We start from the raw sequence: 10,361 nt of genomic DNA, 5'->3' as shown, positions 1-10,361 counted from the left end.
TACAGTTAAACTGTGTTTTCATCTCATTTTCCACCTCCTTAGCAGGCCAATTTCTACTCATTCTTCAGGTTTCAGCCAAAACGTTAGTCCTTTAGGAAGGCCACACTAAATCTCTCGACTGGATCAGGCACCCCACCACTATTGCCAGCCCCCTCCTCTCCAAGGTGTGCCCAGGTTCCCTTCCCCCACATCCATCTACTGGGAGCTGTTTATTTGGGTTCGTGACCCTCTTAATTCCATCAGTTTCATAATTTTCAGGGCCCAGTGCGAAATGAAGATACAGGGCCTTTTGTTTAAAAATTATGGGAGAAGTTTAAGATGGCAATAGAGCATTAAAGCAAGCGTGGCCCTTTCTAGCTGTGGGGTCCTGTGTGACTACAGGGGTCACATGCCTGTGAAGCTGGTTCTGATTCTGTGACAACACAGACATTGCAGGTCTGGGTTTACTGCTGCCTCCTCCTGCCCTGAGCCTCACACAGTGCCTGGTCCTCATTAGCATTTCATTTAAACATCAAATGAATAAATGAATGAAAGCCGATGTGTGGATAGAAGTTACATAGCCTCTCTGAGCCTTATTTTTCCCATCTGCAAAATGGGGATATCTTGCTTCTCCCCCACAGGCAGGCAGTGAGGACCTCCTGGGCCTTGGGGCTATGGGATCATGTAGCACGTGTCCTAGAACTAGTCAGTTGCAGGTGATCAGAGGACAGAGGCTGCTCTGTGTGGGGCAGAGTGAGGTTGGGCCTTATCAGGTCAGTGGACTCTGTTCTCTTCAGGCGGCCAGCCTGCTTCTGATGACATACTCCTACCTGGCTGGAGCCCAGGGATGAGGGACAGACTCTGAGCCTCTCTCCCTTAGCAACCTGGTTTATTAAATAACTACCACGTATCAGGCAATCTGCATGCATCATCTTTTATCCTGTTTGGCAGATGGAGGCATCAAAGTTCAGAGAGTAAAAATGGTACATCCAAGGCTACTCGGCTGGCAAGGGGCAGAGTCAGCTGTGGAAGCCAGATCTGTCATCTCTTAGACTGGTGCCCACTGAGAACGAAAAGTACACACCGTGAGAGATGGGTCCGCAGAACCCTGCATGAGTGTGTATGTGTGTGTGTGTGCGCGTGTTCCAGTGTACAAGGCATCCTGTGTCTCAACTTGAGACCCTGCTGATCTTCCCTGAAGCCCATGCAAGCAGGCCTGCTCACCCCTGGGTCTGGAGGCCGCATGGATTGCAGGCCGTCCTTGGTCGGTGTCATCATCACACGTAGCCAGCGGTGTTAGAATTCATGGGACAAACATTGCTGATTTTCCTGGGGTGCCAGGAATTATTATATATTGGCTTCTTGACCTCTATGATTTTTGTTGTTTTTGGTGGTACGCGGGCCTCTCACTGCTGTGGCCTCTCCTGTTGCGGAGCCCAGGCTCCGGACGTGCAGGTTCAGCGGCCACGGCTCACGGGCCCAGCCGCTCTGTGGCACATGGGATCTTCCCGGACCGGGGCACGAACCCATGTCCCCTGCATCGGCAGGCGGACTCTCAACCACTGCGCCACCAGGGAAGCCCACATCTATGTTTTATAATTAGGGAAATCCTAGTTTTTAAGCTTAAAACTGTACTAAGACTTTTGGGATACCTGTAGAAGCTTGCTTTAAAAAAAATTAAGGAAAGGCACAATGTAAACAGAAAAAAAGGAAAGAAATCCTTCTGTCTCACTACAAAGCCATCATGAATTTATAAACCTCCCCCCACACACCATATACACAGACACACACATACACACACAGACACACACACACACACACACGCTCTTTCAAAGGCTCCAGAGGCCAAAGTCTGACTACCCATTTTGAAAACTGGAATTTGAATGTTTTTACAGGACGGTGACACAAGCCTGACTTCTCCCTAGAGTCTTACTTCCCCCCACTTCCCGTCTTGTGCCTCAAAAGCATTGTGTTTCTGAAACTTGGCAAGATGGACACTTTGTTTTAAACAAAAATGGGTCCAACCTACACCCAGTGTTATGAAACTTTTTTCTTTTGCTTAACAACATGTTTTGGACATCTTGTCTGTACAGAGTCTGACCTCACACTTTTAAACAGTTGCACCATGTTCCAAAGATCTGTAGCTTGAAACATTGTTCTTTATAATAAAGCAGCAGTGGACAGCCTCTGGAACAGAATGTGTCAAAAAGGAGACTTCAAAGAAAGGTCCTGCTTGGGGAAGCTCACTGTGGTCAGGCTCCCAGAACCGTGGTGTCTGTGGATGCAATGGCTTTGGCCTTCGGAGGAACTTGGCTTGCAGGTGCCCGGCCTGTGGGAAAGAGCACGGGGCTCAGTTCTTTGTGCAGGGGAAGCACTCTCTTACCCACTGATTCCCACCTTCATGCTCATATATTAACACACTTGCCCACGTTCCTACACACACACGGGTCATTGAGTGTGGTTCTCACAATGAGATGTCCTCCACCAGATGAGGAAACTTTGAGGCTCAGCCAGGAAGCAATGTCCCCACAGACACACAGAGGGTCAGTGGTCGAGTCTGATCAGAACCTCTCTGCCCCTTTCAGATCTGAGAGGAGCTACCAAACCTGGCCAGATGAGACCTGGGAATTTATGCTGGAATGCTCTTGAACTTGGAGGCTGTAGCTTGTCCATTGCCAGTCTGGCCACCTCCAGCCTCTTCCAGTGTCCTGAGCTCCAGGACAGATGCCGAAGAGAGATGCTTACTGACGGATTCGACTGCCACAAATGTAGAGCTAGGACGGCCTTTTCCCATTTGTGGAGGCAGAATAATGGCCTCCCAGAGATGTCCCTGTACTAATCCCTGGAACATGTGAATGTGTTATCTTACCGTGGCAAAATGGACTTTGCCTTTATGATTAGAGTTTGTGACCTTGAGGTGGAGAGGTTACCCTAGCTTCTCGGGTGGGGCAAATGTCATCACAATGTTCTTAAATGTGGAGAACCTTTCCTACTTGTGTGCAGAGAGAGATGTGGTGTGAAGCAGGGTTGGAGAGACACAACATTGCTGGCTTGGAAGAAGGAGGCAAGGGCTGTGAACCAAGGAGTGTAGGCAGCCTCTCCAAGCCAGAAAAGGCAAGGAAACCAATCCTTTCCGAGAGCCTCCTGCAGACAGCTTGATTTTAACCCAATGCGACCACGTCAAACTTCCAATCTATAGAATTGCAATTAAAACTATAATATAGAACCCCCATTTATCCAGGAAAATCCACTTACTTATCCACAGGGCCCTTCCTTGGTTGTATCCCACACGTGCACACACACAGTCAATGCTACCTGGATCGAGTATGGTTTATGACTCCAGGCATGGTGCTAAGTAATCAGAAACATAGTGATAATACTATTCATGCTGATACTGATGGTAGTAACAACAGCAAACACTGCAATCAACCTTCCATCCCTTAGTCCATTTGATAGATAGAGACATTGCGATGCAGAGAGGCTAAATAATTCTCCCAGGGTCACTCAGCTAAGAGGTGGAGCGGGGATTTAAACTCTGGCCATCTGAGTCATGTTCATCTGCTCACCACATACATCCCCTCACATTTTCACAGAAAATCACACAAGCACTTCACGTGGCTCTGCCCAGCCTCATTGGCCCCAGGGTGCATGAGAGGACCGCAGGGAGAAAGCTGAGTTCAGAAACCCTGGCTCCAAAGGAAGATTTTCACGGATGGTTCCTGTCAAAGCTTCGAACAATGTATTCATAAGGAAAAAAAGTTGCTAATCACCCCCCCCCCTTAATTTCACATCTCTTTTTGTGAAACTTCACTCGTTTCAACCAGATGATGGGCTCCATGGGTAATTAAACGTGAGTCAGTGTGTCTGGCTGGGCAGGATTCTTCAGACCTGTCAGCTCTCAGTAGAGGCTGCATCCTTCGTGGGAGTGATCCTAGACTTCCGGGTCTGGAAATGCAGTCTCCCGAACCCAGGGCATCCTCCTCTGCCCACCCCCACCACCTCCCCACAGCCCCCCAGGGTCACCAAGCCAGGCTGGCTGGGGACCACAGAGATAATTGGTGTTTTTGGGCAGCCAGCAGCTGGGGGTTCACAGCCCCACCTCCTTACCTGCCTCTGGGGCAGGGCTGGGTCCACTGGAACCTGTCGGGCTGGTTTGGAGGTTGTTATTACTCTGGCTCTCTGGGATGGGTTGGAGACCTGGAGGAGGGTGGGAATGGGGGAAGGGGGGCTTGGGGGGATGGGAGAGAGTGGGGAAGAGGTGGGATTGGGGCTGGGATGGAGAGGAAGAGGGTGAGAGTGAGGGGGCATGGAGATAGAAGACGTTGGGAATGAGGGGATGGGGGGTGAGAGGAGAGGGGTGAGGCTCCGTCTCTGCTCACTCCAGGCTTAGCCAGCAGATTTCCTCATTTCCCTCCCCTCACTCCCCACTCCAAGTCCCAGAAGGAGGACCAGATCCGATTCTCTATCTAGTTCAAGGTCTGATATTTAATCAGGATGGAAAACCACTTTGAGAATCTCCCCCCAGATAGCGGGAAGCCCACCAGGTGAGGGTCCAGCCTGACTCTGCTTCCTTTTGGCCCTACTCAGGCCAGTGAGGGGTGTTGGGGGCTCTAATTCAGTCTGAGGTGCTTACAGGGAGGGTGTAGGTGCAGTTGCACCCTGAGAATTGATGAGGCTGTCTACACAGCTGGGTTACTGGGTAATCTGACAAAGCAGACACCCCTCTTTCTGCTCTCAGCCACTTTGGACCTAATTACTAAAATCACTAAGATCTAAGTTATTTCCCATTATTAACCTCCAATCCCATTATCAATCTCCAGCCGCTTTCTTCTTGCCCATTTAATTCTCCCTCTTCCTTCCTTCTCTCCTTCCAACAACACAGTCAACCTCGTGTTTTGGGTCAGGGTACAGAGGAGACCCCGACCCTCCCAGAGCTCTCAGCCTAGGGGGCAGCACTCTGCCTGCTTGTCTGAGAAACTCCCGGAGGGCATCTCAGAGGAGGTGATGTTTGAGCTGAGGTTTGAAGGATGAACAAATGGGGATAGGTAATGATGGTGGAGGCCAGTAGAGAGAATACCCACTGAATTGCCACCCTGTCCTTGTCTCTCCTCCTGTCCTTTCTCAGTGAATTCTCATGAAGAGTACAAGATAGGCTTTATGGCTCCAATTTTATGATTGAGGAAATCAGTGTGTTCAGAGAGATACAGTGACTTGCCCAAGTTCACACAGTTGGACTCAGGGGCACGGAGGTAGGACTCAGACCCAGGTCAGAGTGTCAAAACTTCATGTTCAATCCACTAGAGAAATTCTTCCATTGGGAATGTTCCAAGCTGAGAGCATGAGAGGATGAAATAGGTGGGAATTTGAAGAATCATCAGTGGTTCTGGATGGCTGGAATGTACCTGATGCCATGTGGGGCAGTGGTGGCGGGGGAGGTGGGGGGGGTGTTATAGGCGTTTGGCAAGGGCTAGGTGAGGAGAGTCTGAAGAGTCAGGCTCGGGAATTGGGAACTGGGAGGCATGGAAGAATTATTTTTGAGAAGCAGCATGGGCCTGATGCTTGGAGCAAGCAGACTCTGGAGCCAGCCAGGCAGGTCTGAATCCTGACCTGGCCACTTACCGCCATGTGACCCTGAGCTAGTCTCTTAACCAGGATTGCTCCCTAACCAGGCAAAGATAGGATCTACTCCGTGGAGTTGTTATGAACATTGAAGAGTTGCAGTGTTAGCGCAGAGCCTGGCACACAAAACAGTTGAAAATTATTCCTGTTTTCTTTCAGAAATCTAACGTCTGGGGCTGGTATGGGGGATTCTCAGGAAGCCTAGGAAGGGTGGTTTTGATTTCTACATAAGACATACTGAGGCTGCAGGAGGCTGAGGTGGGGTATCCCGGAGCCCAGGATGAGAGGAGGGGGACGGGCAGGCTCAGGGAGGCTAGACTGGGGGCAGGTCCCACCATCCCACCTGCCTGTGCCCTCTGCCCTTTTCCAGCAGTTCTTGAGTGATGAGGGTGGGGGGAGGAGGCAGGGAAGACAGAGATCAGAGATGCCAAAGGTCACCCATGGGGCCCCAGCTCCTCCCAGGGAGGTAGCTCTGGGAAGCCCAGGGTGAGGGCAAAGGGCAGAGGGCAGCCCAAGCATCTCTCCTCCTCCGGAGCTGAGGACAGGCAGGGCTGGGGCTGGACCTGGGGCAGCCTGGATTTTCCTACTGTTTCTCTGTGTGCACAAAATTGGCCTGAGTCCTGGGGCGACTGGGCCTTTCTCCTCTCTGATGGTGTAGCTGAAGGGGTGAAAATGCTTCCAGGAGGAGAGTCACCGCCCGGGGGATGACCTGGAGGCGCCTGGCCTGTGCCATGGGATACCCCCCTGACCCACTGGGCTACACCCTAAAGAGTGGCTTCGGTTAGTTTGGAAGGGGACGCACAGACAGCGTGCCCAGGGCCTACTTCTCTGACGTTTCCTGCAGGCTCAGTGGGACCTGTGCTACTGCTCAGGATACTCTTAGGGGCCCATGGAAATATTTTCATTTCTTTAAAGTCAGAAGCAAAAGAGTGGATATCGTTCAGCCTGGATTATATTTTTCTTTATACCAACACAATCACACATTACAATTTTAAATATATTTTTTTGGAGGTCGGAGCCCATGAAAGCGACAGTTCCTAGGTCCCATGAAAGTCATGATGCAGCCCGGTCTTTGCACTTCCTTCTCTGCAGGACAAAGTCCCAAGAGACAAAGGACTTAGGTGTGGACCCACAGGGAACTGGGTTCAAGCCCTGATTCTAGCACTTGCCTGCTCTGTGACCCTGGCTAAGCCACTAGCCTCTCTGAGCCCCAGTTTCCTCATCTGTAAAATGAGATAATGAAAGAAGGAAGGAAGGAAGGAAGGAGAGGCCTTTAGCAAGGTTACCTCTGAGCACATAAAAAGCATCCAACCTATCAAAACTATCAAAAAAAAATATAAGGCAATCAGCCTGGTATTCAAGGCTATACACTTAATACATATTTGCTGAGTGCCTGCCATGACTCAGGCTCTGTACTGGGCCCCCTAATCATCCAGCCCCTACCTGTTCCTCAGCCTCTGCAGACTGTGGTCCCTACCCCACCCATGTCTGTATCCCCATCACTTGACTCCCTATTCCTGGCTTACAGAGACCCTTATGGCTCCTGCCAAAGTGCTCCTTCACTTCTACTTCCTTATTTGCCACTGGATCCTTGGAATTCTCCTCCTGAGCTGGCCAGGTAGTACCACCTGGACCCGGCAGAAGTCAGGTGTCATCACCTTAATTTTTGTTCATTTCAGGAGAAGCTGCCCTACCCTTTGCTCCACCCATATCCTCGTACCCTAGTGGTTGACCCAAGATCCCCATTGCTCCCCCTTCCTCCCCAGAACCACATCCAAATTCAACCCTGGAGTTGTCTACTTTAACTTTTCCCCAACAATCTGCAGAAAAGGGGTCAGGCAACCTCTCATTTGAAATGTTGACAACCTCAGCTTCCTAATAAAATAGAAGCCTGTTTTCTATCTTATCCCTGCCAGAGACATCATGAATGATTGATTGATTGATTTAAAGAAATTAAAACATGTCACATATTTTATAAGCAACTTAACCATCCGTGCTGGAGCCTGGGTACCTGACATAAAGATTTCAGTTTTAAACGTGGAAATAAATATTTTTCAATTACCAAAATCAATATAAAATATGAAAAGATGAATAATAAGGAAACATAATTTCTTTTCTCTTAAATGACACTAAAAACCTCTAAAGTCCCAGATTTTCCACGGTGGTATTCATGGCTTAAAGTAGGAAAAAAAACACCGTGTGTGTGTGTGTGTGTGTGTGTGTGTGTATGTGTATATATATATATATATACACACACACACACACATGCATATATATAGTGAACCCCTTCTTCTGCATCCGCAAGATATACCTCTTTGCTTCTACCTGTGTGCTGTTCCCTCGGTCTGAGATGTCCTCTTCCTCTGATCCTGTTGAATATATATAAAGTCTTATATCCTTCATTGATGGATCCCAAGTTCCTAAAAGAATGCCAGGCCCATAATAGGTGCTTATTAAATATTTGGGGGAATGAATGGTCAGTCTAGAAAACTCCTATTTACACTTCAAAACCTCAATCAAATGTCCTAGCTCTTTGTGCCACCCCATCCCCCCGGCAGTGTCTGACATTGTATTTCCCACATTGCTTTGCGTTCACGGCTATATTTCTGCAAATCAAGGAGAATCCGGGTCTCTGGAGGCGGCAGACCTGGGTTCTAATCTTGCCTCTGACATTTCACTCATTCACTCACTCAACAAAGATTTACTGGGCATCTGCCTCTTATGTACCAGTCACTTAAATGGTGAGCAATAGCAGATCAGTGCTGGCCGCCCGTGGAACCCTGTACACGTGCCCATTATCCTTCCCAAACCTCGGTTTCCTCAGCTGCAATGTGGGTAACACCCCCTTCCTCAGTGTTGGGTAGATTAAACTGGAAGGCACAGCAGGCACTGGGGCCTGGCAGGGGCTCATTCGTAGGTTTCCCCAGGCTCCTGCTTCCTTGCTGGACTCGGAGCTCCTTTTCAGGGTGGGGGATGGTTCCCATTTACTTTCTCTTCCCTCGGGCACAGAGGAGGTGCCAATAAATGTTGGCTGGTACTGAGCATGGCGGAGCTGGTCTCTGTGCCCATCTCTGTGGTGCTCTCTCTCTCTCTCTCTCACACACACAGACACACACACACAGACACACACACACACACACACACACACGGTCAGATCTGGCCTGGCCTGACCTCACAGTCTCTTCCTAGGTCCAGGACCACCCTCCACCTTTGAGTGGGCAGGTGCTAGGGATAAGCAAGAGTGCCAGCAACTCAGGATTCTCAGTTCTGGGAGGGTGTGGGTTGCCCTGGGGCAGGACATGCCCAACCTCTGACCCGAAGTGGCCGAGGCCCAAGACATGGTACACTTTCACCCAGTTTCTTGGAATCTCTGGGGGTAGTGATGCAGGGCAGATTACAGAATCATCCCCCATCCCACCCCCCGCTCCTGTGCCTCTGTCTGGTCATTCACACTCCAGTAACCGACATGTGACCAGATGGCCATCGTCCGCCCCCTTGAGCAAACACAGTGCATGCAAACAGCGTTTGGCCTCAGGTCTGGACAAGGCCAGCCAGTCATTCGAGACACCCACCCCCATTCCACAGAGGAGGAGAAGCACAAGGAGACCTGGACACCTGGGTTCTCACTCCCACACCAACCTCAAGGCATGATCTGGTGCCCATCCCTTCTTGTCTCTGTTTCCCTATTTGTACCGGGGTTTGGCTGGCTCATAGGAGAAGCAAGGCTTGGAACCCTTTTAGTCCCTTTATTTTGCTATCAAATTCTTGGCTTTGGGGCCGGAGAAGAACCTTTGAGCTTTTCAGATTTAGATTCTGTACACATTTCTTATGTACCCACCATGTTGCCTCAGCAATTTCTGGAATCAACTCCAAACTCATTTTATCTTGAGTTGCAAACTCCCCAACCTGCCAACTTTCTCAAGTCCCTCTAGGGCTTCTCATGCTCTTGGGGGTGCCTCCCGGATTATGTGTCCTTTGTCCCAAAGAAATAGAGTCCAAAGAGTTGAGAGGGAGGGAGAACACCCACTCCAAAACAGGCCGGTGAGTCTCACATCTGGGAGATGGGTGTCACCACGTCCAGAGGGGCAGATGGAGGGGCAAGGTGGAATTCAAAACATGCATATTATATAGTTTTATTTGAAATTATGATATAATTTCCTATTGGCAAAATTATTTTAAAACTAAGAACCACAGAAAATAATGAGTGTTAAGACTTGCTTTGCTGAGTGGGGACTCTGCAGAAGGTATCTTGAAAGGGGTGACGGCTTAACATTAAGCTGAACCATTGAAGTTGCTGGGTATTTTTTAAAGTCAAACACAGTTCACAGTTGAATATTGCCCTTTCATATGGTTCATCTTAATATTTGGAGGTTATCAGAAAAGTGTGTGGGCAGCTGAGAGCTACTGATTTTTTTTTTTTTTTTTTTTGCGGTACGCGGGCATCTCACTGTTGTGGCCTCTCCCGTTGCAGAGCACAGGCTCCGGACGTGCAGGCTCAGCAGCCATGGCTCACGGGCCCAGCTGCTCCGTGGCATGTGGGATCTTCCTGGATTGGGGCACGAACCCGTGTCCCCTGCATCGGCAGGCGGACTCTCAACCACTGCGCCACCAGGGAAGCTCGCTACTGATGTTTTGAGAGAAGGAAGGCTCACATTGCGGTGATGAGGGGAGAATGAGGAGGTGGATACAGAAATGGAGAAAGGACTGTCAGAGGGCAGCTCAGTCAAGGAGATCCAAGAAGGAGGGTGGGTCATGGTCCAGCA

The sequence above is a fragment of the Globicephala melas genome, chromosome 15 (assembly GCF_963455315.2).
Source record: "Globicephala melas chromosome 15, mGloMel1.2, whole genome shotgun sequence".
Lineage (NCBI taxonomy): Eukaryota > Metazoa > Chordata > Mammalia > Artiodactyla > Delphinidae > Globicephala > Globicephala melas.
This window is presented reverse-complemented; position numbering follows the sequence as displayed.